The sequence below is a fragment of the Oryctolagus cuniculus genome, chromosome 15 (assembly GCF_964237555.1).
Source record: "Oryctolagus cuniculus chromosome 15, mOryCun1.1, whole genome shotgun sequence".
NCBI classification, from domain to species: Eukaryota; Metazoa; Chordata; class Mammalia; order Lagomorpha; family Leporidae; genus Oryctolagus; species Oryctolagus cuniculus.
Window position 1 is genome coordinate 70,202,786 of NC_091446.1, and position 26,141 is coordinate 70,228,926.

General features: G+C 50.8%; 1 protein-coding gene and 1 long non-coding RNA gene across 2 annotated transcripts in view; one reads left to right on the forward strand and one right to left on the reverse strand.

Moving 5' to 3' along the window:
- Positions 1 to 24,243, reverse strand: part of LOC138845392 (uncharacterized) — a 64,966-nt gene extending 40,723 nt beyond the window's left edge. Inside the window, exon 1 of the long non-coding RNA XR_011382459.1 lies at positions 23,965 to 24,243. This is a non-coding gene — a long non-coding RNA (uncharacterized lncRNA). The remainder of the gene's footprint in view (positions 1 to 23,964) is intronic.
- A 282-nt stretch (positions 24,244 to 24,525) lies between these two features.
- ANXA11 (annexin A11) overlaps positions 24,526 to 26,141 on the forward strand; it is a 45,057-nt gene continuing 43,441 nt past the window's right edge. Inside the window, 1 exon segment of the mRNA NM_001082739.1 lies at positions 24,526 to 24,598. The gene's annotated coding sequence lies outside the window, so the exon portion shown is untranslated.

Consider the following 26,141-nt stretch of genomic DNA (forward strand, 5'->3'; position numbering starts at 1 on the left):
GCACTCATATGGGGTCATAGGTAGTGGCTTAACCCACGGTGCCCCAACACCGGCCCCTTGTTGGCACTTTTTGGCTAGTAGAATGTTGAGGCTGTGGACATCCATCTACAAATATTTGTGTAGACCTTCGTCGCATGGATTTGGGGTCTAGAACTGTTTTGCACAGCAGCTGTACCATTTTACATTCTCGCCAGCGATGTAAGAAGCTCCGAATTTCTCCAAATCTCATCTGTCTTTTGTACCATAGCTGCCCTACTGGGAGAGAAGTGTTTTGGTGTGAGGTGCAGTATCTCATTGTGGTTTTGATTTGCATTTCCTTAATGTTAATTATGTACAACATCTTTTCATATGTTTGGTGATCAGTTGTGTATCTTATTTGAAGAAATGTCTTTTTTGGGTCCTTTGCTCATTTTTAAATTGAATTAGTTGTGTTTTTTATTGTGAAATTATATATGTTCTTAATACTAAGGATTTTCAAAAGATTCTTGGAAAATGTATATTATTAAGGAAACCTATGTACGGATTCCAAAATTTTTGAATCAAACCTATCTTTTAATTCTGTTTTTCTATGAACTTTTGAATAGTATCCTGGTATTGTGGCTACAAGTCCCTTATGTTTGTAAAAGTATTTTCCACTCTGTGTGGATGTTTCACATTCTTTAAAACATATTTATTTATTGACCAGTGCTGTGGTATAGTAAGTTAAACCCCCACCTGCGGCACCGGCATCCCATATGGGCCCCAGTTAGTGTCCCAGATGCTCCTCTTCCAATCCAGCTCTCTACTAATGGCCTGGGAAAGCAGTAGAAGATGGTCCAAGTGCTTGGGCCCATGCCCACGTGGGAGACACGGGAGAAGCTCTTGGCTCCTGGCTTTGGATCAGCCCAGCTCCTGCGGTTGCAGCCATTTGGGGAGTGAACCAGGGGATGGAAGACCTCCCTCTCTGTCTCACGCTGTCTGTAACTCCGCCTCTCAAATAAATAAATAAATCTTTTAAAAATTTATTTATTTATTTGAGAGAGAGCATGCCCATTTGCTATTTCACTTCCAAATGCCCTCAGTGGTCAGGGCTGGGCCAGGCCAAGGCTGGGAGCTGGGAACTCAGTCTGGGTCTCCCACATGGGTGGCGGGGGTCCGGGGGTCCAGCCACTTGAGTCACCACTACTGCCTCCCAGGGTGTACATTAACGAGAAGCTGGAATCAGGAGCTGGAGCCAAGTGTCAAACCCGAACACTCGACAGAGGCATCTTAACTAGTTCCTGCTGCCTCTTCTTCTTCTTTTAGGATTTATTTATTTATTTGAGAGGCAGAGTTACAGACAGAAAGAGGGAGAGACACAGAGAGAATTCTTCCATCGCTGGTTCATTCCCCAAATGGCCACAACTGTTGGAGCTCGCCCTATCCAAAGCCAGGAGCCAGGAGCTCCTTCCAGGTCTCCCACGTGGGTACAGGGGCCCAAGCACTTGACCCTCTTTGGCTGTTTTCCCAGGCCATTAGCAGAGAGCTGAGTTGAAAGTGGAGCAGCCTGGACTCAAACAGGAGCCCATATGGGATGACCGCACTGCAGGAGGAGGCTTAACTACTGCGGCACAGCGCCAGCCCCCTCAACTGGCTTCTAACCACTGGGCTAAACGCCTGCCTCCTGCTATTTCACATTCTTGATAGCATCCTTTGAAATGTGAAAGTTTTTAATTTTCCTGAAGTTCAACTTGTCTGCTTGTCTTTTGCTGGTTATGCTTTTACTGTCTTATATAAAAAGGCTTTTTTTTTTTTTTTTACAGGCAGAATTAGACAGTGAGAGAGAGAGACAGAGGGAAAGATCTTCCTTCCGTTGGTTCACCTCCCAAATGGCCGCCACGGCCAGCGCCCTGTACCGATCCGAAGCCAGGAGCCAGGTGCTTCCTCAAGGCTTTGTTTAACCCAAGATCACAAAGAGTTGATGCTGGCTGGCGCCGCAGATCACTAGGCTAATCCTCCGCCTTGCGGCGCCGGCACACCGGGTTCTAGTCCCGGTCGGGGCGCTGGATTCTGTGCCGGTTGCCCCTCTTCCAGGCCAGCTCTCTGCTGTGGCCAGGGAGTGCAGTGGAGGATGGCCCAGGTGCTTGGGCCCTGCACCCCATGGGAGACCAGGAAGAGCACCTGGCTCCTGCCATTGGATCAGTGCGATGTGCTGGCCGCAGCGCGCCGGCTGCGGCGGCCATTGGAGGGTGAACCAACAGCAAAAAGGAAGACTTTTCTCTCTGTCTCTCTCTTTCACTGTCCACTCTGCCTGTCAAACAACAACAACAACAACAAAGAGCTGATGCTGAAATTTCTGAGTTAGCTTTCCAGTACGGTATAAGGAAGGTGTCTGACTTCACTCCTTGCCCATCTCTGACCAGTTGTACCAATGCCATTTGTTGAAAACATGATCCTTTTCCCATTAAATTTTCTTGGAACTGTTGTCAAAAATCAATTGACAATAAACACATGGGTTTATTTTTGGACCCCCAACCCCATTCCATTGATCTTTGTCTGCCTTTAGGCCCGTCCCCATGTCAGTACCACATGCCGTGATTATTGCAATGCAGTACATTTTGAAACTGAGAAGTGTGAATCTTCCAAAAAGGTTCTTCTTTTTTTTCAATATTGTTTGGCTATTGTGAGTCCCTTGAATTTCCATATTGTCTATATCTGGAGTATTGCCATCTCAACAGTATTAAACCTCCAGGCTATGAACACAGGATGTCTTTCCATTTATTAAATTTATCCCTAAGCCTGGTATTCTTTTGGGGGCTATGGTAAATGGAATTTTTTTAAAGTTCAATTTTGGATTGTTGGTGGCTAGTATGTAGAACACCTTCCTTTTAAGGTCATGAAAAGAGGATATAAATACAGGTGGAGAAGAATCTTCTGAGAACCTATTTTTATACTAAGGAAAAACATGGTTGGTGGAACTCAATGAGACACAATATATACAAGCTATATTTGCATGAAGTCCTCTGTCAGTGCAGTGGATGGAAAAGAAAGACTGTGCATTGCAAGCAGTCCTGCACCTGCCAAGCTCTGCTGGCCTGGAAGAGTAAAGCATAAAAAAGCCCAGACACACAGCCCTGTGTCACAGGGAGAGTCCTGAGTCTCCTGGAACACAGCCCTGCTCTCCTCCCTAAGACATGGCTTACAGACGTGTCGTTGAGGAAGAACTCATTTCATTCACAGAGAAGCAATACTCAGAGAAGCACAGTATCTATGAAAAGATACTCTATAAAAACAGGAAAGGGCTAGCGTAACAGCACTCACGGCAGCTGAAGATTGTTCACACACATCAGCATGACTTCACAAATGCCATACAGCCTGGGAGTCTATGACGCAAAAGCTTTCGGAGCAGATACTTAAGAGCTCAGGAAGATCTGCCAGGACGATAGAGCAGACGAGAACAAGCCAGCAGAGAGCGAAGTGAGAAGGAACATTCCAGAAATGAAGGGTACACTGGGAGCAGTAAAAGGGTCAACCCAGGAAAACCCAAAGGAGAGGGAGGACTCCTTTTCCTATCGCAAGTTAAGAAACACACATTTTGAATGACTTGAGAGAAGTATAGACATGTTAGACTGATGAAGACTATCCCAAACAGGAAAAATCGGTCAGCTCCAAGATATAACAGAAGTTAAAAGAACCTAGGAAACTATTTTTTTTTTTTTGACAGACAGAGTGGACAGTGAGAGAGAGAGACAGAGAGAAAGGTCTTCCTTTGCCGTTGGTTCACCCTCCAATGGCCGCCTGCACTGATCCGATGGCAGGAGCCAGGTACTTCTCCTGGTCTCCCATGGGGTGCAGGGCCCAAGCACTTGGGCCATCCTCCACTGCACTCCCTGGCCACAGCAGAGAGCTGGCCTGGAAGAGGGGCTACCGGGACAGAATCCGGCGCCCTGACCGAGACTAGAACCCGGTGTGCCAGCGCCACAAGGCAGAGGATTAGCCTATTGAGCCGCAGTGCCGGCCCCTAGGAAACTATTTAAAGCTGTAATTTAAACTTCTGGCACCTGGCAGCTGGAACCTCAGTGTCCTTTCTACTCTTCTCTAAATAGCCTGAGCAGGAAAGTAAAGGCATCAAAAGGCCACAGGCCTATAGGAGAATGAGGGGGGAGACAGCAGTGGAGAAGAGACATCCACAAGGTTGCAGAAGCTGGAGAAGAGACAAACCGCAGTAGCAGATCCCACAGGTGGAAGAAAGAACATTAAGGAGGAGGGAGCCAAGACTCCAACGTTCCCATGGGAAAGGTCAGGGATTGGAGGCAGCCAGGAGGGCGCGGCAGATGACCAGCTGAGTGACAGCCTGCGTCCTCCTCTCCCACTGCAGTGGAGTTTCACTCGGACCTTCACTGCTCAGCTGGATACCACATTTCCCATCATGCCTCGCCCCTGACGTGGCTATGTAACCAAGTGGTCCATGATCAGGTGTGTGTGAGGTGACAGGTACCATGTCACACATGTCACACACATTCACACATAGCCTGCTCCGCTATGATCCTGACCCTCTTCAGGATGGAAACAAGGACACGGACATGCCTTTGGCCTGGTTTTGGTAATGCATGCGAAGACAGGACCTCCTGGACGGCAGAGGAACAAGAAGGAAGACACTCAGGCTCCTGACTGAACCCCTAGAGCACACACTCGCCTACCTGGACTGTTCAACCTGCACTAGCTGAGTGTTGCATCTAAAAACATGGAAAACTTTCTATTTTTTTTTTATTTTAAGATGTATTTATTTGAGAGGTAGAGTTACAAACAGAGAGAGGAAAAGACAGAGAGAAAGGTCTTCCATCTGCTGGTTCACTCCCCAAATGACCACAAGGGCCGGAGATGTGCTGATCCGAAGCCAGGAGCCTCCTCTGGGTCTCCCATGTGGGTGCAGGGGTCCAAACACCTGAGCCATCTTCTACTGCTTTCCCAGGCCAGAGCAGAGAGCTGGATTGGAAGTGGAGCAGCCCGGACTCAAACTGGCGACCATGTGGGATGCTGGTGCTGCATACAGTGGCTTTATCTGCCATGCCACGGTGCCAGCCTCAGAACTTTCTGGCTTTTAAAAGCCACTGTATGTTTAGTTTTCCTGGTTTTTGTTTTTGCTTTTGTTGTTTTGCTACACTGGCTTAGCCATCGATCTAACTAACGTAAACAGGGGAAGGGGTGAGGCAAAAACAGGAGTACTGATTGGGAGTCTGAATAAAAGTCAGTAACACACCTACATTTCCTTCCCCAGCTATTTCTTTCTTTCTTTTTTTTTTTTTTAACTTTTTTAAAGTCAGAGTTACACAGAGAGAGAAGAGGCAGAGAGAGAGAGAGAGAGAGAGAGAGAGAGGTCTTTCATCTGCTGGTTCACTCCCCAGTTGGCCACAATGGCCAGAACTGCACCGATCCGAAGCCTGGAGCCAGGAGCCTCCTCCAGGTCTCCCACGTGGGTGCAGGGAGCCAAGGACTGCACCATCTTCTACTGCTTTCCCAGGCCAGAGCAGAGAGCTGGATCGGAAGTAGAGCAGCTGGGACTTGAACCAGCGCCCATATGGGATGCCGGCACTTCAGGCCAGGGCTTTAACCTGCTGTACCACAGCGCCGGCCCCTCCCCAGCTATTTCTACCTTTCTTCCTCCATAGGAAAACACCAGGGGTCTGTCTAGGGCAAACACTGAACACTGTGGCCTCAGGAACAAGAGACACTGTCCTGGCTGGACAGTAGGGGCTAGAATGGCTACAGGGACATTAAATGCAGGCTGTCTCTGGAGCACTGAGGCGCTGTCCACTCAACCCACAGAGCCGCCTCCTCTTCCTGTGCTCCGGAAGGCTCCTATCATACTTATTCCAATCTCGTATCCCAAGCAAGGAGCTAGTGGATTCCATCATGGGGAAAATGATAACCTGCCCCTTAAAAAGGATTTGTAGGAGTTCATGTTTTGTAAGCCCTACCCAAACACCCTGCAATGAATCCCACTGGCTGACAAATCTTGCTCAGGTGTACAGAAGTGTTAATAAATGTTTTGGCATTTCACTGATATACGAACAGACAGCCAAGGATTTCCAGAAAGTATCAGCAAGCATCTGCATGTATTTACCAAGAAAGATGCAGGCAACAAACAAATACAGCAAACACAAACACAAAACAACTTGAAACGACGTCACTAATACACACAGGAAAGTAGCAGAAGACGGCATTCATGAAACAAGAGCGTACTATTAAAAGGAGAGGAGAGGGGAACAGCGTTGTGGTATCGCAGCTAAAGCCGCCACCTGCGTCACCAGCATCCCATGTGGGCGCTGGTTTGTGTCCCAGCTGCCCCCCTTCCTATGCAGCTCCTTGCTAATGGCCTGGGAAAGATGGTCCAAGTTCTTTCTCCCTGCACCCACATGGGAGACCTGGATGAAGTTCCTGGCTCCTGGCTTCAGCCTGGCCGAGCCCTGGCCATTGCAGCCATCTGAGGAGTGAACCAGCAGATGGAAGATTTCTTTCTCTCTGCCTCTTCCTCTCTCTGTAACTCTGACCTTCAAAATAAATAAATAAAACGAGAGAGAGGGAGAGAGAGAGAGAGAGAAGAGGGAGAAGGAGAAGGAAGGGTGGGATAGGTAGAGGAGGGGAAATGGTTACAGGACCAAGAAAGAAAGGAAGAAAAACACTATTTCCCAGATACGTGTACTGCTGACCACTAAGAGGGGAATGAAGTGGCCCTCCATGCCCTTGAGGGTGGGCACAGCATACCCAGGAGTCAGCTGCTCAGGCAGTTTGCCTCAGTTATTATCTGCTACAAGTAGACAAGGGAGCCTCCCCCCAGGGGTTCCCCATAGCAGTGTCAGGGAGCTCAGCCGGCTTGACCAGTTCTGGACTCAGCAAGGGCCACAGCTGCTTCTCAAGGGCTGCTGGTTTGGAGGTTGACGGAGAGCAAGCAACATAACGGGCAGCAGCAAGAACAACGGGAGTCTCTGCCCACCCGCCACAGCATCACTCGCCCATCTCGGACCCTGCCCTGCAGGGAGGCACTGGGGGACTTCAGAAGAGACCTGTTTAGTTGGGCGTGTTGGACCCAGCAAGGGATCCCTTTGCGTTTCAGTGCAGTGTGGGTGACCAAGATCACCCAGAAGGGCCCTTTCCAATTTCCTCATAGCTCATCTTTGGGAGTCCCCTTTATCCAAGTCTTAAGCAAAACCTGGTCCCCTGCCTGATCTGGGTATGAGTGGGAAGATGTCTCCTTCTCAGGGGCTAGCCCTCTGGACGTGTCCCAGGTTGATTACGTGGCTTAGGGTCGGCTCAGTTCCCCGGCTGTGAGGAAGTCAGTGTAAGGAAAGAGCTTCTGTAGACCATTTCGAAGCTTCCCTGGGGGAAGACCCTGGAGAGTGCACACCCTGGAGGGTGCTGTGGGGAGCATTTTGGTCCACGGTTCATGGGTTCCTTGGTGGGGTTTCACTATGGTTGTCTTAAGGATGTGATTCATTTTTCCAGTGTTTGCAGAGGCCTGGGGTGGCAGGAGGCGTGTAACCTAACTCTGTATCCCCAGGGAGGCCAAGAGGGTCTGGGAAACATTTGCCACAAGAAAAGGTCTGTTATCACCCTGGAGGATTTGGGAAATCGAATGAAGGGCCCGTCTATTTAAAGGGTTCACACACTTCTGTTGCTGTCTCAGTGTGGACGGGAAGAGCTTCCACCCATCCTGGGAGGATATCCGTGAGTACCAGGAGGTGCCTCAGTCTGGATACATGGCACATCTGAGTAAATCCACCTGCCAATCTCCTCCTGGGTGTGTCCCTGGAAGTTGGATTTGTTGATCCATGAAGGCAGGATGGGCTGGTTTGGGGGATTCTTGCAGGCACTCCTTTCACAGAAAAGGTTCACCTGATTTGTGAGATCCCTTCTAAAGACTCTATGGGGCTGGTGCCGCGGCTCAATAGGCTAATCCTCCACCTGCGGCGCCGGCACACCGGGTTCTAGTCCTGGTCAGGGTGCCGGATTCTGTCCCGGTTGCCCCTCTTCCAGGCCAGCTCTCTGCTGTGGCCAGGGAGTACAGTGGAGGATGGCCCAAGTGCTTGGACCCTGCGCCCCATGGGAGACCAGGAGAAGCACCTGGCTCCTGCCTTTGGATCAGTGCGGTGCGCCGGCTGCAGCGCACTGGCCGCGGCGGCATTGGAGGATGAACCAACGGCAAAGGAAGACCTTTCTCTCTCTCTCTCACTGTTCACTCTGCCTGTCAAAAAAAAATATTCTATGGACTGAGCTGGTGCTGTGGCGCAGCGGGTTAAAGCCCTGGCCTGAAGCCCCAGCATCCCATATGGGTGCCGGTTCTATTCCCGGCTGCTCCTCTTCCAATCCAGCTCTCTGCTATGACCTGGGAAGGCAGTGGAAGATGGCCCAAGTCCTTGGGCTCCTGCATCCACATGGGAGACCCAGAAGAAACTCCTGGCTCCTGGCTTCAGATCGGCACAGCTCCGGCCATTGCAGCCAATTGGGGAGTGCAACATTGGATGGAAGACCTCGCTCTCTCTCTCTCTACCTCTCACCATAACTCTGTCTTTCAAATAAATAAAAATAAATCTTAAAAAAAAAAGACTCTATGGACTAGTTTCCACAGGGTCCCTCTCCCATAATGGGTGGCATCGTGGAGGGGTTTAATGAGTTCCCATTGGTCTGCCCCTGTGATAAGAACCTCATGTGTTGAGGCACTGTCTGTATCATTCCCGTACCTCTAACTTTTAGCCTCCTCACGTTGTTGGCAGTGCTGGGGATGGCGAGGAAGCTTGGAAGGTTCTAGCATTAGGGCTGGCACCTTGCCAGCCTCCTGAGCTCAGGCTGCCTGGTTAGCAGCCTTGTCTACGTTAGAGTATCCTTTGCTCACAATAGCTTCATCTTTTTGGTGGCCCTTACAATAAATGACTGACACACCTGTTAATGGAGTTGAACTGCCTCTAAAAGGAACATGATTAACTCTTTATGTTTTACAGGGGGAATTTTCGACCCTTTCCTCCCACATAGCTGCATGGGTGTGTAGTATCACTCAGTGTAAATATTGATGGTTTCACTTTTCCCAATTGTAAGGCCTAACTCAGTGCAATCAGTTCCGCCTTTTGAGCTGAAGTTTGGGATGGGAGAATCCCTTCCCCTATAATGCCAATTAAACTCAAATAACACAACCTGGGGCTAGCATTGTGGTGTAGTGGGTAAATCCACTGCCTGTGATGCCAGCATCCCATATGGGCACCAATTCATGTCCCAGCTGCTCCACTTCCAATCCAGCTCCCAGATCATGGCTTGAGAAAAGTAGTGGAGGATGATCCAAGTATTTAGCCCCTGCTACCCACATGGGAGACCTGGATGAAGCTCCTGGCTCCTGACTTCAGCCTGGCTCAGCCCTGGCCATTGCGGCCATCTGGGGAATGAACCAGCAGATGAAAGATTCTCTCTCTCTCTAACTCTGAATGTAAAATAAATATACAAATCTTTAAAAGAAAACAAACACACACACACACACACACACACACACAAAACAACCCATCCTGCCCTCCAGATTCCTCTCTCTACAACACCACTACCATCAGGGTACCATTCAGCATTTGGGTTCCTGAGCTTGTCTAGGAGGTCAGGTCTGCTGGAGTAAGTTTGGTCTCAACTCACTGATACTGTAGCGCTTCCTCCATGGTTGGAAGCAGGGGGTCTGGGTTTAGAGTTTGATGGATCCTGATTGTAATGCCAGCAGTATCTAGTGGAGGAGCTTGGTATTTACTGAGCCTTCCTGCTGTCAGACAGTGATGTCCTTTGGTTTCTAACACTGTTTGCATCTGGTGAGGTGCTGAACCTCTTCAGGTTGCCCCAGAGTTAATTAGAGGCCTCGTTGACCCACAAAGCAGGAGCACCTACTGCTCTTGGGCAACTGGGCCATCCCCAAGCCACAGGCTCCAGTTGTTTGGAAAAATCGGCCACTAATCTCTGGACAGGCCCTAGCCTTTGAGTCAGAACTCCCAAGGCAATTTCTGACCTTTCACAAACATAAACAGTGAATGGTTTTTTCTTCTCTTCTCTCTCTTTTTTTTTTTTTTTTTAAAGATTTAGTTATTTACTTGAAAGGCAGAGTTACAGAGAGGCAGAGGCAAGGAGACCGAGAGAGGTCTTCCATCTGCTGGTTCACTCCCCAGATGGCCGAAATGGCTGGAGCTGTGCCAATCTGAAGCCAGGCGCCAGGGGCTTCCTCCAGGTCTCCCGCATGGGCACAGGAGCCAAGGACTTGGGCCATCTTCCACTGTTTTCCCAGGCCACAGCAGAGAGCCGGATCAGAAATGGAGCAGCCGGGACTCGAACTGGTGCCCATATGGGATGTCGCCAGCACTGCAGGTGGCAGCTTCACCCTCTACACCACGGCGCCAGCCCCTGATGTTTTTCTAAGAGCTGGAGCTTGCCTCAGCTTGTGTTTAGGGCCTCTGGGTTCCAGCACAGAGATTTCCATTCCTCACCCTAGTTTAGTGCCTCATAGAGGGGTTTTGCCATCATCCCATAATTTGGGTTCCAGATGTGAAAGAAACCTAGCATTCCCAGAAATCCCTGAAGCTGTTTCCTGGACTTGGGGGCTGGCAGGGAAAAACTTGCTTTTTTATCCAGTCAACAGCGAGAGCTCAGAACCCTGGTGTCAAAGTATAACACCCATACTGCACTTTTCATAGGGAAATAGGACTCTCAAGGCGGAAACTTTGTACCCTTCTTTAGCCAAGAAATGTGAGGTTTCTATGGTACTGTAATTGGAATCTCACCAAGAAGAACTGGTGGCCAACAAATCATCTTGATCTTATAAGAGGATGAGCTCTCTCAATTCTCTTGCTAGGACATTTCCGAACAGGGAAGGGCTGTCTCTGAATCCCAGAGGGAGTACAGTCCAGGTGTGCTGTGTGGCTTCCTGAGTGTCTAGGTAAAGAGGGATTGGGATTGTGGGTGAAGGGGGATTTTAAAAAGGCATCCATTAAATCCAGGACCATATAGTATTAGGCCTCTATAGGTATCTGAGCAAGCAGAGAGTGTGGGTTTGGGACCATGGGGTAGATGGGAATAACTGTCTCAATTACTGCTGTACTCCCTGTTTGACTTCTTTACTGGGGAGAATGGCGTATTACAGGAAGACATGTTAGGTTGATCCACCCATACTCCAAGAGCTTCTACAGCAGAGGCTGGATTCCTAAGTCCTCCTGACTGATGGGGTATTACCTCACCCGTGGGTATTCCACCTCTGGACTTAAACTTCTTTCTAAGGGGCCAGTGTTGTTGTACAGCAGGTTAAGCTGCTGCCTACAATACCAGCATCCCACATTGGAGAGCTGTTGAAGTCTCAGCTGCTCCACTTCTGAACCAGATCCCTGTCAATGCACCTGGGAAAGCAGAAGAAGATGACCAAAGTTCTTGGGCCCCTGACTTCCATGTAGTTCCAGATGGAGTTCTATGTTCCTGGCTTTGGCCTGGCCCTATTCTTGCCTTTTGGGGGAGTGAACGAGCAAATGGAAAATCTGTGTGTGTGTGTGTGTGTGTTTGTGAGTGCCTCTCTCTCTCTCTCCCTCTCTCTCTAACTCTGTCTTTTAAATAAACAATTTTTTTCTTCAAAAAACCCCTTATTTCTACAGGGGATAACGTTATAGGTTAGTTCTGGGATGGAAGCATCCCTACAGATAGTTGTTTCCCTACTCCTCTATTCCTTTCACAGAGCAGAAGTCAGAGGACAGGTGCTTCAAGATCTGGAAGCCAACTCTAAGCTTCACACACGAGGAGGCAGGGAACAGAGAGACCTAGCAGGACTCCCAAGGGCTTCTCTTGAACCCCTCCTCTTCGTCAGCCTAGGATGCCCTCCTTCTTCCTCCTTGGTACCCATCTGTCAGCACCCTCCTCATCTCTTAGTGCCCTCCCACTGGACCCTTGGAGACCCTCTTGGTCCTTCCCCTGCTGAGAAAACAGAGCTTCTGAGAGATGGAAGGCTGTGCTCATGGTACACCGTCATCAAGAGGCAGGCCTGGCTCCCTGGAGTTTGTGCTTTCTGTATCTACAGCATCCTTGAAAACCATCCCCCTGTAAACAGCAGGTGCTCAGTAAATCCCAAACTCCTCCCTCCAGGTCCCCAGTTAAGTTTAAGAGCTTTGTGAAACCATTTTCAGGCTGCTACACACGAAATGACCAGCAGAGGGCAGCATTATGCTTCCCTGGCTCCCATCCCTCACACTCTCTGGCTTAGCGGGAGACGGGTTGTTCCGTTTTCGCTTTTCCATTCTCTGAGCCCTGCTTGCTGCCAGTGCCTCCTGCATGTCCTTTGCTCTCACTGGAAGCCTCGTCCTCCGACCCCTTTGCTGAAACAACATTTTAAACAGTTTTAGACACGGTGGAGGGAGGGGTCACACAGGTGTGCAACAAAAAATGTGAAATCTTTTCCTCTCTATGGAGTCTTATGGAATGGAGAGTCTCAAAATAACACTGTGCCCCCCTCCCAAAAAAGAAAATAAAAGATTTATTAGAAAGGCAGAGTTACAGAGAGAGAAAGAGACACAGAGAGATCTTCCATCTGCTGGTTCACTCCCCAAAATGACCGCCGACAGCCGGAGCCGGCTTGATGTGAAGCCAGGAGTCAGGCACTTCTTCCAGGACTCCCACATGAGTACAGGGGCCCAAACACTTGGGTCATCCTCTGCTGCTTTTCCCAGCCCATTAGTAGGGATCAGAAGTGGAGCAGATCAAGACTCAAACCGGTGCCCAAACGGGACGCTGGTGCCTCAGGCTGCGGCTTTACCCACTACGTCACAGTGCCAGCCCTAGCACTGTGTCTTAACGTTTTCATTTTCAGTTGGGAAACTGAGGTTTGGAGAGCCAGGGTGATGTGCTCAAGTTCTCACAACAAGGTCAGATTTTCTGACTTCTAACCCAGAGCATTTTCTGTTTTACTCAAAGGTAAAATCTACCCAGAAGTCATTTTCAGCCTCTATGTGCAGCAAGGAGACCCAAAAGTTAAAAAAAAATAAAATCCAAAACACTATGTTATAGATAATAAAGGAACAATTTAGAAAAGAATGTGAGGTTGGGGTCTGCAATGTGGCATAGTGGGTTAGGCCACCACTTGCCATGCCAGCATCCCATTTGGTCACCAGTGCGAGACCTGGCTGCTCCACTTCCGATCCAGCTCCCTGACATGGCCTGACAAAGCAGTGGAAGATGGCCCAAGTGCTTGGGCCCCTGCACCTGCGTGGGAGACTGGAGGAAGTGCCTGACTCCAGGCTTCAGACCAGCACAGCTCCAGCCATTGCAGCCAATTAGGGAGTGAAGTGAACCAGCAGATAGAAGACCTCTCTCTCTCTCTCTTTATCTCCTTCTCTCTGTGTGTAACTCTGACTTTCAAATAAACAAATAAATCTTAAAAAAAAAAAGACTGTGGGGGCTCAGCAGACCTGCCACTTTCAGGGTGCAGGTGTGAGGAGCTGTGGGTTCAGACAAGAGTTCCTGGAAAGAGAGGTGCTCTCACCCTGAAACAGTCACAATGTACAAAAGAAAAGGAGCGATGGTAGAAAACCTAGACCAGTATCACAAACGTGTGGCCCGGGTCTGCTACTTTTTTTCACCTCCCCCACCCTGCCGCCCCACTTCCATAACCATGACAGACAGCAATAATCAATTGTGAAGCTCCTTCCTGGTGAGCTCAGCACCTGGCCAGAATCCACTGCAGCACACACCAGGCATCCCTTACCAGCCATTGGGGGATGGCACACCAGGGAACGTCTATTTGCTCCTCCTCACTCAGCTCTGCTGTCTACACAGCAAGCCATCAATTATTGTGCACCTACTGTGTGCCGGGACTCGTACTGAGCCCTTTGCACACATGGTCCATTTAATCCACTTGACAAAAATTCCCAAGAGTCAGGCATCATTAATTTTACTAAACAGGTACAGAGGTGTGAAAAACCCCATGATGGCAGAGCCAGGATTCAAACTCAAGCCTGTCTGTCTCCCAAGCCCAGGCTGTGACACTGCTTCATAGTTGGGCGAAGCCTGTGTGGGACAGGGTCTGTAGTGTAGGCCTGGTGCGGGTCCAAGAGTAGTAACAAGACTAGCTAGGCTGCTGTCGAGATCCCAGAGAAGGGAGGACATTAAGGAGGCTGTTGTTTGCTCATGTGGAAGTTCACATCCTTGGCTCTTTCCAAAACATCAAGATGGCGAGAACTGCCCTTTGTAACCTCATCCTGGGAAGTCCTCCCCCAAAGGTTTACGGCAAAATTCAAGCTGTGGCTGGCAGAGCAGCAGATGGATTCTGATGCCAGCTCTGTGCCTTTTCATCTTGTCTTTGGACTCTAAGAAGACCTGCCATTCTACAGGCCGTCACAGGAAACCATGCCACGTTGAGCCCGAGTCCCTTCATTCTCAGCCAGACGCATAAATACCAAGGTTTAATCACGTTTACCCTCAGTAGCTTTCAGGGCAACACAGATGTCAACATCTAACGCTGTTAATATGCATAATCTTCATTTTAAAGGACATGTGGCAGATTCATATCATACATAAATCTCTTATTTGGCGGGAACTTCTGGCTTAAATATGTATGAATGTGTTAGTTTTTATTTATAAATGTATAGCTTTTTATGAATTTATAAATATCTCTTCTGTATAAATTGTAATTAAAGGAATCATTTCAGGAAGAAAAAAAAAAAGGCTGTTGTTTGCTCATTCAGTCCTTGGCCACCTGCCAGACACCTTACAGATGCTGGGAATCTAGTTGTCAACAAAAGAGACAAAACACTCCGCCCTCGATCAGAGGAGTTTGACAAACAGGTAAGTCAGATGAGACAGACATATGGAGCTGTGTGTGGACTTGAGCCTGAAGATAAGAGATGACCCCAGGACTGAGCCTCCTGGAGTGATCGATCAAATGGGGATAAAGCCCTAATGAAATGGGCTGACGCTCTCAGAGCAAACAGTGACGCGGGAGGCTGAGAGGTGGGAGCAGGGGGATGGAGGGTGCTTTGCCTGGAACACATGGGACTCAGGGGACCGCTTCACTGCCCAAGGTGCTGTAGCTGAGGGAAGGCAGCCTTGCCCAGCAGACACCCAGCTCCTGAGCCACCCACTCCGGCACGTCTCGGATGGAGCCAGAGTCCTGCTCTTGCACCATACACTGTTTTCTGAGCACCTAATGGAGCCAATTTTGTTCTTCAGGGATCTCTGACCACGAGTGGTCCCCATTGATTTTCAGCCTCTGGGTTCTTGCTTCCAGCAGGGCCCCGATGCTGACCTATTTGTCAGTGTCAGCAAGGAACTTGGTGTCTCGTTGGAGGAGCAAAACGACTTTCCACAAGTTGGTGACGTGACCCAGGAAGCCTGCTGTGCCCAAGAAGATAGATGAGCTAGACTTTGGGGAGGAATCAAAGGGCAGAAAGAAAATGAACCTCCCTCTGTTTAAGAGTTTTCGTGTCTCTGTGTGCATGAGCAATAAGGAAGAGAATGGAGGGGCAGGGAAAGAAGCCACCATCCCCGACTGGGACAAGGTTAGGAATCTTACAGCCATTCCTTCACACCATCTCACTGTACTTCCAGCATCCTTATTGCGACTGCTCTGAACCTGGAATGCACCGATTTGGGTAGCTTTCTCCCCAGGCTCTCTTCACTTGGGTCTGTGAACACCCTAAGATTGAGTATCCAGGGCCCAGTGCTGTGGCATGGTAGGCTAAGCCTCCGCCTGCAGCACTGGCATCCCATAAGGGTGCTAGTTCATGTCTTGGTTGCTTCTCTTTCAATCCAGCGCTCTACTAATGGCCTAAGGAAGCAATGGAAGATGGCCCAAGTGCTTAGGCCCCTGTATCCCTGTGGGAGACCCAGAAGAAGCTCCTGGCTTCTCAGCTCCAGATATTGCAGCTATTTGGGGAATGAACCAGCAGATGAAAGATCTCCCTCTCTGTGTCTCTCCCTCTCTCTGTCTGTAACTCTACCTCTCAAATAAATAAATCTTAAAAAAAAAAAAAAGAGTGAGTATCCTTCATGGGTAGGGTGGCTAATTACATGAATATGCATGAATACAAAGATCCACATATATGTGTTCACAGTTTCTCCAAATGCTTGCAAGGGGTCTAGGTTACTCACCAGAAGTACTTCTTACTTGTCAGCTCCAGTTTACCCAGCAACTCCTCCTCTGCGATAATGGGCAGAATCCCCCTGAACACCGCTCCCTACAGTGAGCACCATGTTCAGCTTTCTTGGGAGAGAAACAGTGTAGGAAGAAGGGGTTTCTCTTGCTGGTGTTGGCAGCCGGGAGGACATCCAGTGGCTCTGTCCCAGCCATGTGTCCAGAGGTCCCAGGTAGTGCTGGCCTGGCCTGGCTTCGTGATCTCTTTAGAACCTTCCCAACACAGTCACTGCACACTCCATCCACCTATCCATGCTGGAGACCTGCCTCCTTCTACACATCCATAAATTCACCTACCAGTTGTGGCTAGCATGTGTCCTAGAGGCTTACTCCCTGCTTGTTCAATGCGGAAGACTGGCTCTGGCCCACTCAACCCAAAAGACTTTCCTGCTACCCAGGGGACTGTGATGATGCCTCTCCAACAACGTCTTATCTCCAGCCTGGGAGGAGGACATTCCAAGGCTGTCCTTCTTTGAATACCCTCCCTAACTGCAGGGACAGTAACCCTCCAGGACTCCCTTTATATCACATAGTTACTCTTTTATCCTAGCTTAATAATGCTATATATCAAACTCCCATCGCATAAACACCATGCGGTTTCCATCTCTTGATTGGGCCCAGACTGATAGAGTACTTGTGGCCTCCAACATGGTAAGAGTTACCATACCTTGTCCCGGATGAGATAAAATTATAAAATCTCAGCTCATTGCTTCACACATAGAAAACAGCCAATTTCATTTGCCACATTACTAGTATATGTTGGAGATGGAGATCAGTTCACCACAAAAGGGCTGGCAGCTCTGGCGAATGGCCCATAGGCATTCTTTCTTGCCTATTTGGCCTGAGTGGCGCTCTCTTCTGTTGTAGCAATGAAATAGCAAGTAATTAGAGCTATTTATGAAACACCCGCTTCTAATCAAGCAGGGTGCCTGGAGTTTTACATGTTCCATTTTTCAGATGAAAAAAGTCTATGCCTAAAGAAGTTGGAAACCTGCCCAGGTTTTCACGGTTCACCTAGGAAATTTGAGCCCAGGTACATCCAACTCCAAAGACCAAACTCTTCACCACCACAACGTATTTCTTCATAGCAAACCTCTCTGTGTGAGATGATTTGTGGTAGTCATGTACTGTATTTTCCACAATACCCGTATGTGGGAAACAGTGTTTTTTGTTTGTTTGTTTGTTTTTTGACAGGCAGAGTGGACAGTGTGAGAGAGACAGAGAGAAAGGCCTTCCTTTTGCCATTGGTTCACCCTCCAATGGCCACCACAGCCGGCGCGCTGCGGCCAGCACATCGCGCTGATCCAACGGCAGGAGCCAGGTACTTCTCCTGGTCTCCCATGGGGTACAGGGCCCAAGTACTTGGGCCATCATCCACTGCCCTCCCTGGCCACAGCTGAGAGCTGGCCTGGAAGAGGACCAACCGGGACAGAATCCGGCGCCCCGACCGGGACTAGAACCCCGTGTGCCGGTGCCACAAGGCGGAGGATTAGCCTAGTGAGCCACGGCGCCAGCCGGAAACAGTGTTTTATTCCTACTTTATAGATGAAGAGACTGAATGTCTGACCCAAAGCCACTGAACTAGTGGGTGGTGGAGGCAGGATTCAAAATCAGCCCTCTCTGACTTACAGCCCACACTCGCAATATCTGCAGTGTCCCGTTTCCCTGGCTCATAGAACAGAAGTGAGTTTGGGTGAGAATGGACCTAGACATGGGGACCGTGATGGGTGAAATAATGGAAAGCACGTGGCATGTGACCCACATGCACACCCAGGGATGTTGTCTGTGTGGGGGGTAAAACATAGAAAGCTGATGGGGGAAAAGGCACAGGACCAGAGGGGCCATGTCATCACCCTAACACACTTAACCCTAACCCTAACCCTAAAGGAGAGGAATGATCTGCAGGCACTCAGACTGGTTTGGAGGATGGATGTTCATCTCTGACACCCACCTACACCACCAGGAGGAGGTGTCTGACACTCAGCTCCCAGATCTGCCCATGGCAGCTTGGCCCACTAGATCATCTTGCCACGCTCACCCACTGTGCCAGGCTCAGAGATTATTCCTCTTTGTCTCAGGCTTGTTCATCAAATTAACTCTAAGACCCTAGCAGCTGATGGGGAGAGGGAATGATAAGATCCAGAGTATTTGCTGGTGGCCAAGAATCACTCCAGATCCTCATTCCAAAGAGCATATTCTCCTCTTGGTCACAGTGGAGAGGCCAACTCGCCAGAAACACTCCCACGAGAGATAAGGGATCCACATGAAAAACCACACTTGGGGAGCTGGCGTTGTAGAGTAGCAGGTCAGGCTGCCACCTGCGACACAGCACTCCACATGGGTGCTGCTTCACTTCTGATCCAGCTCCCTGATAGTGCGCTTGGGAAAGCAGTGGAGGATGACCCAAGGACTTAGTCCCCTGCACCCACGTGAGAGACCTGGATGGAGTCCCAGGCTCCTGGCGTTAGCCATGGCCATTGTGGCCATTTGGGGAGTGAACCAGAGGATGGAAGATTCTCTCTTTCTCACTCCCTCTAACTCTGCCTTTAAAATAAATAAATAAATAAATCTTAAACACACACACACACATATTGTACAATGTCCCTGGGTGTACTGGATGGCCTTCCAAGCCAAGTGCAAAGAATTAAAAGTAATTCTTCAAGGAGCCAGGAAGGCAGGCAGACACCTTGCTCTGCTGCTCTGGCTACGTTGTACTATATTTTAAAATAGTGCATATGTCTAGAGATTGAATAGAATATATATTGAGCTGAATAGAATATAGATAAGAGTTTGTGGGCACTTACTCGCAAATAGCATTTTTCTTAGCCAGCCTTTGAGAAGTGCAGGAATGCTATGAGGTCATATTCTATCGGAATGCAGTGCTTTCCATTGCCAATTAAGAGAAGAATTGCACACCGTAACCGAGCCAGGGCTTTCATGGATCCTCAATGAAAACACAAGCCCCGGAGAGAACATGTTCCTGAAGAGAAGGCCAAGCCAACGTGTGCCAAGAGCAGCCCTGCGGGCAGAGCCAAGATTCCCTGCAGGAGGAACTGGGAGAGCTCTCTAACCATGCAGCGAACGGGTGATTGAGGCCCTGCAGCTACACATTATCATGTGCAATGGCAATTAAAATTAGCCAGGAAAAATTGTAAAGCAGGTGTACAACTGTACATCCCACTTGGCCACACACACACACCCCTCAGCATATCAAATTTCAAGCAATGGGCCCTGCCGGTTAAACTGGTTGTGAGATCTACAGGTTAAGTAACTAAATAAGATGATTTCAGTTTGTAATTATTTTCTTCACATTTACTTTCTAGAAATCACCTTAATGTTGGAGAATGTCTATCTAAATGATTATTTCAGACCCAGAGTTGGTAGCTGCTGTTCCTTTTTTTTTTTTTTTTTAAAGATTTATTTATTTATTTATTTGAAAGCGCTACAGAGAGGCAGAGAGAGAGGGAGGTCTTCCATCTGCTGATTCACTCCCCAAATGGCCGTAATGGCCAGAGCTGCACTGATCCAGAGCTGCACTGATCCGAAGCCAGGACCAGGAGCTTCTTCCAGGTCTCCCACATGAGTGCAGGGGCCCAAGGACTTGGACCATCTTCTACTGCTTTCCCAGGTCACAGCAGAGAGCAGGATCAGAAGTGGAGCTGCTGGGACTAGAACTGGTGCCCCTACGGGATGCTGGAGTTACAGGTGGCAGCTTTTCCTGTTACACCACAGCACCGGCCTCCAGTCCCTGCTTCTTTCTTTTTTTTTTTTTTTTTTTTTTTTTTGACAGGCAGAGTTGGGCAGTGAGAGAGAGAGAGACAGAGAGAAAGGTCTTCCCTCCATTGGTTCACCCCCCAAACGGCCGCTACAGCTGGCACGCTGTGCCGATCCGAAGCCAGGAGCCAGGTGCTTCCTCCTGGTCTCCCATGCAGGTGCACAGCCCAAGCACTTGGGCCATCCTCCACTGCCTTCCCGGGCCACAGCAGAGATCTGGACTGGAAGAGGAGCAACCGGGACAGAATCCAGCACCCCAACCAGGACTAGAACCCAGTGTGCCGGCGCCGCAGGCAGAGGATTAGCCTTGTGAGCTGCGGCACCGGCCCAGTCCCTGTTTCTGACAGTAGTAGTACTGATGGTCTATGAGACCACACCTAGTCCACGATATGGACATCAGACAATCTGCATTCAAGAGGACTAGTGGCCAAGGGTTCTCTAGGGCAGGGCAGGGCAGGGCAGGATGCCAGGCACAGGCCATATTCAGCACCTGCAGGGCACACACTGACGCTGGCTGGTGGGCTGCACTGTGCCTAGTGGTTAAGCAGGCCAGCAGGAGTAGCTGCTACCCATTCTTCCCTGGCTCTGCCATCTCCTGGAGCTGGGTCCTGTTTCTCTCTAACACAGTTAATACCAGGGTACTGATGCTGCACTTCTGGTCACCTTGTCTGGGGGTGTGGGGTTTAGGGAAATGCTCAGGGGCCAACTCTTCCAGTTCCTGTGGATCAGTTACTTGTCTAATCACCTGCTATGGCTGGTTGTGATTCAAGTGCATCTCCCCAAGGCTCATGTGCGGGAAGCTTGGTCTCCAGTGTGGCAGTGTTGAGCTGGGCCAACCTTTAAGAAGTAGGGCCTAGGGGCTGGCAATGTGGTGTAGCAGGTTAAGCTGCCACCTGCAATGCCTGCATTCCATATAGGTACCATTTAGTGTCCTGGCTGCTCCACTTCCAATCCAGCTCCCTGCTAATGTAACCTGGGAAAGCAGCAGAAGATGGCCCAAGTCCTTGGGCCCCTGCACCTGTGTGGGAGACCAGGATGAAGCTCCTGGCTCCTGGCTTTGACCTCGCCCAGCCTGGCCTGTTGCAGCCATTTGGGGAGCAAAATAGTGAATAGAAGATCTGGCTTTCAAATGAATAAAAAAAAATAGGGCCTAGTGGAAGGTCACTGGGTAAGATAGCATATATTGCAATGCATACAGACAGGAAGTGTATTCTTGGTCATTGCTGGTCTGCAATGGGCGCTCTGATCCTGTCCTCTTGCAGCCTCTCAGAACTTCCCCAGTACTTCTGATTCCCTGCGCATCCCTCTCGTCTTTTTGAGAACAGTAATTTATTCTTCTCTTCTCATTTCTGGGAGTTGAGGCTGCAGAGGGAGACCACTGCTGTGAGAGGGACAGTCAGAGCATTTCTACAAAAGAGAATTTGGCAGAATCTTGGTGAATGAGTAAGAGCAGCTAGAGTGGACGGGGAAGAAAGGGGTAATGCGATCGGCGCCGTGGTGCACTAGGTTAATCCTCTGCCTGCGGTGCTGGCATCCCATATGGGTGCTAGATTCTGTCCCGGTTGTTCCTCTTCCAGTCCAGCTCTCTGCTGTGGCCCGGGAGTGCAGTGGAGGATGGCCCAAGTGCTTGGGCCCTGCACCTGCATGGGAGACCAGGAAGAAGCACCTGGCTTCTGGCTTCGGATCAGCGCAGTGCCGGCTGTATTGGCCATTTGGGGGGTGAACCAATGGAAGGAAGACCTTTCTCTATGCCTCTCTCTCTCTCACTGTCTGTAACTCTACCTGTCAAATAAAAAGAAAGAAAGAAAGAAAGAAAGAAAGAAAGAAAGAAAGAAAGAAAGAGGTAATGTGGGCTGAGGAGACAGCCTGAGCCAGGTATGGAGGCAGGACAGTACCAGAGAGGGTGAGGGAATGCAGGGACGTTGACTTTTCTAGAGCGGCCAGAGTGCTGTGGGCAGCAAAGGGAGAGGCAGGGATGAAGATTCTCGCGTGTCATGGTGGCACGCTCCTGCATAAGTGCAGTCTGGAAACCACCAGGATGTGAAACTCGGACAGTGGGACAGAAGAATGGAGAGAGGGGGCAGGGTCAACAAATATTTGGAAATAAAATCCATAGGCAAGGAGGATTTTCTTTATTTCTTTTTAAAGATTTATTTATTTATTTGAAAGACAAGAGCCGGCACCATGGCTCAATAGGCTAATCCTCCACCTTGCGGCGCCGGCACACCAGGTTCTAGTCCCGGTCGGGGCACCGGATTCTGTCCCAGTTGCCCCTCTTCCAGGCCAGCTCTCTGCTATGGCCAGGGAGTGCAGTGGAGGATGGCCCAGGTGCTTGGGCCCTGCACCCCATGGGAGACCAGGAAAAGCACCTGGATCCTGGCTCCTGCCATCGGATCAGCGCGGTGCGCCGGCTGCAGCGGCGGCCATTGGAGGGTGAACCAACGGCAAAAGAAGACCTTTCTCTCTCTGTCTCTCTCTCTCACTGTCCACTCTGCCTATCAAAAATAAAAAAAAAAATAAAATAAAATAAAAAGAAAGAAAGACAGAGTTACAGAGAGAGGAGAGATAGCTGGAGAGATCTTCCATCTGCTGGTTCACTCCCCAGATGGCTGCACTGACCAGGGCTGGGCCAGGCCAAAGCCAGCGGCCAGAAGCTTCACTCAGGTCTCCCATGTGGGTGGCAGGGGCCCAAGTACTTTCCCAGACCATTAGCAGGGAGCTAGCTTGGAAGTGGAGCAGCCGGGGATATGAACTGGTGCTCATATGGAATGCCAGTGTCACAGGCGGCAGCCTAACCTGCTATGCCACAATGCTGGCCTAAGATTTTCTACTATTGTTTTCTTTAGATATAATACAAATATCCTTCAGCATTCTATCAATGGGTTCTTTTTTTTTTTTTTTTTTGTAAAATTTGCAAAAGTGAGCTGTTTAAGTCACAAACACTAGCACTGGTCATAACATGCAAGTTTTGATGATTATTGTCCAAGCTGGAAACACTTCTATCAAGTTTCAAGTCGGAACTAGAACATCCTATGTATGTCTAGGCAGCATCTAATTGTAATTCTTCTGGAACAGATACAAGTATTATCCAGTTTGTCATGGCTGTTCTTATCGTAGGAGGGCAACAGCTCAGCACCAAGCAGTGTGGAAGAATTCTGATTTGAAACCATGGATAGGGGTACACCAGGGTGTTCCAGATGAGTATCAACCCCAGAAGATGTCAGTTATCATTATGAACTGTGAAAGTCACCAACTAAAAGCAGAGACTTAGATGAATTTTGAAAATCTTGTAAAAAAAATAGCGTGTCATTTCCAAGAGACAAACCTAAACCAAGATACAGGAAGTCTTGGAAATGCTACAGGTGAGAAAACGGAGGACACGCAGCGTGAATGTCAGAAGCTGAGCTAGAACCCTCACACTGTGTTCCCCAAGCGGCACCCCCTACCCCTGCCTTGAGGACCAAGACCTTGGCTAGGGCGCCTGAGCACCCCTGGCTCCTGACTTCCACCTGGCCCAACCCGGCTGTTGCAGCCATCTGTGGAGTGAACCAGCAGATGGAAGACTCTCTCTCTCTCTCTCTCTGTAACTCTGGTCGTTAAATGGATAAATAAATGATTTAAAAAATGGCGAGGGCGCATATCGTGCACCTCTTGGCAAGAAGCAGGTGGATCCAGATGTGTTAGCATGGGCACTTCTCAAGACACCGGGAGTTTAAAAAATACCGAAAAAACCGTTTCTTTGAGTACATACACAGAGACAGAAAGTTCTGGAAGGACACTTCCGGGCTGGGGGAGCAAAGAGCGGGCCCGTTTTTATTTTTTAAATTTTTTTAAAAAAATGTGATTCATGTATTTATTTTCATATACTTGAAAACCAGCCAGGGCTGGCCGGGCCAGGCCAGAGCTGAGGCAGGAATTGCGCGCGGGTCTCCCCCGTGGGTGGCAGGGACCCAGGTGCTGGAGCCGCGGCCTGGGGTGTGCCATGGCAGGAGGCGCGCGCCCCGAGGTGGGATGCAGGGGTCCCCGCCGGCGGCTGCACCGCTCCGGCTCCTCACCTCCACACGTGTAGGTCTGGTCATCTGCAGAAGGTCCCGTCCCCCGGACTTGCTGCTGGTTTTCTGTTTTTTTTTTTCATGATTCCATTGGGGCACCTTTTTCATGTGAAAAGTTTCCTTCCCTTTAAAGGAGTTGCTGACAGCGCACGCGGGGCTGCAGAGAGCTTGGGGCACGCTGTTCCGTGCAGGAGCGCAAATGCTGCTCAGTGCGTGCAGGCCTAGCGTCCTCCACCCGCCACGGGCAGTGCGGACGGAGTGGAAGCTGCTTCCTCCGCAGCCGGCCCGCCGGCCGGGCCCCGCCCCCCAGCCCTCGCCCCGCCCCGGGACACGCAGGGGCTGCCGCGCCCGCGGAGTTTTCCGCCCAACAGGCTCCTCCTCCCGCCCCGCCCCCTTCCCTCGCCCCGCCTCCAGCCCCTCGCCCCGCCCCGCGCCCCTCCCCGGGGCACGCAGGGGCTGCCGCGCCCTTGGAGTTTTCCGCCCAGAGGGCTCCTCCTCCCGCCCCGCCTTGACAGCCGCTGCACCCGCGGTCCCGAGTGCCCCGAGTTCTCCGAGAGCTGCGGTGGCCCGGAGCTCCTGGAAGAAGTAGATCGCAGCTCTCGAAAAGTCGTCCGAGAGAGCCGCTCACTGGGGCCAGGTGAGTAGGGGGCCTGGGCCCGGGCGGCGGCTAGGGTGCGCTAGGGCACCCCCGGCTCGGCCCTGCGGCTTCCTGGTTGCGCAGCTTGGGGCAGGGGTGTCGGCCGCCCGGCTGCCCCGCCCGACCCACGACGCGGTGTTTGAGGCTAAGGGGGTACACAGGGGCTGTGCACTCGTGTCCGGGACACGTGATCTTGCCGCGGGTGCCGGGGTTAGGGGCTCTGTCCAGGGCTTAGGGTGGGTGAACCTGCGGGCAGCAGGCCACCCTCGGCCCCTCCGGCCCAGGTGAGTTGAGCTGCGTGCGTGCCGCTCCCGGCTGGCGACCGGAGGAGGAGGAGGAGGCTGCCTTCAAGGTCTCTCCCACGGGGCTGGGGGGAGGCGGTTCCTGGAAGCCGCTGCCCTTGTAGCTTCCTTGTGAAGGATCTAGGGAGTGACTGGGAGAAGTGCGGGTCGGCCCCCGGCGCCCGCCTGCCTTCTGCCCTCCTTGCAGGGGACTCGCGATTGGAGAGGCGCCAGGGGTGCTACTGGGCAGACTGGGGAGGGGGAGGTCGGGTTGGAGACAGCCTGCCCGGGGGCTGCCCCCTCTGCCGGCCCTCACTTCGCTGCTCCCCGCTGCCCTGCCCAGGAGAGAAGGGGTGAAGGGAGCCCGGCCCTGCCTGCCGGGGTGAAAGACTGGCAGGGCAAGGCTTGGGAGCCGGCTTGGCCTTTATGGCCCTGGTTATGTTGCCGTCAGTTATCTGGGATTCCCGAGGCATTAGCTGGGCCCCCTCCCTCTGGGCACTCTCTGTGCTCCAGACTATGCACTGACAACAAGGTAATAACTGTAGCAGTTATGCCCTCGCTGGCTTGCTGGCTTCCTTTCATGGGCCATCAGCGTGTGTGGCTCTGTCCTCCTGCTGCGCCCTCCTTACCCCATCTTACCCTCTCACCACCCTCCTGGGAGCCATCCAGGTGCTCCCCCCCCCCCCCCCCCCCCCGTGCCCTGGGCCATTCTTCTGTGACTCACCTTGTGTACTGTTTGTACGGCCGTGGTCTCATGTGCACTGTCTCCGGAGGGTCGGTCTGTGTCTGACTCACCTCTTGGTCTCTTGCACATCCCAGCATGGGCCTTGTCTTCTCGGGTGCTCAGTGTCCACTGAATGAAGGCATCAGAACGGGGAAGTGGTCTTCCCAAGGTTAAGGTATTGGCCTGCAGGCTGGCTTTGGCTAGGCAGCGGGTGAGGTGGAAACGGACCCAGCTGGGGAGATGGAGAAGAAGCTGTCGGAGGCCGGCTTGCCGGCTTTATTTAGCCGGGGCAAGGGTGCTGGAAAGGGCCCTCCCCGCCTGGACTGCCGTGTCTAAGAGGCTGGGATTGATTAGTGATTCCTTGGCCACGCAGTTGGGGAAGTCCGGGATGACGGAAGTGAGAGTTGGGCCACAGTAGGTTAGGAGCTCACTGCAAAATAAAGAAACCCAGTGTGGGCAGGAGGTGATGTGGAATTGCTAGATCTGCCCGGGCCCAGGGCCTTCTGGAACGCCGCTCCTAGATGCACCACTGTCTGCC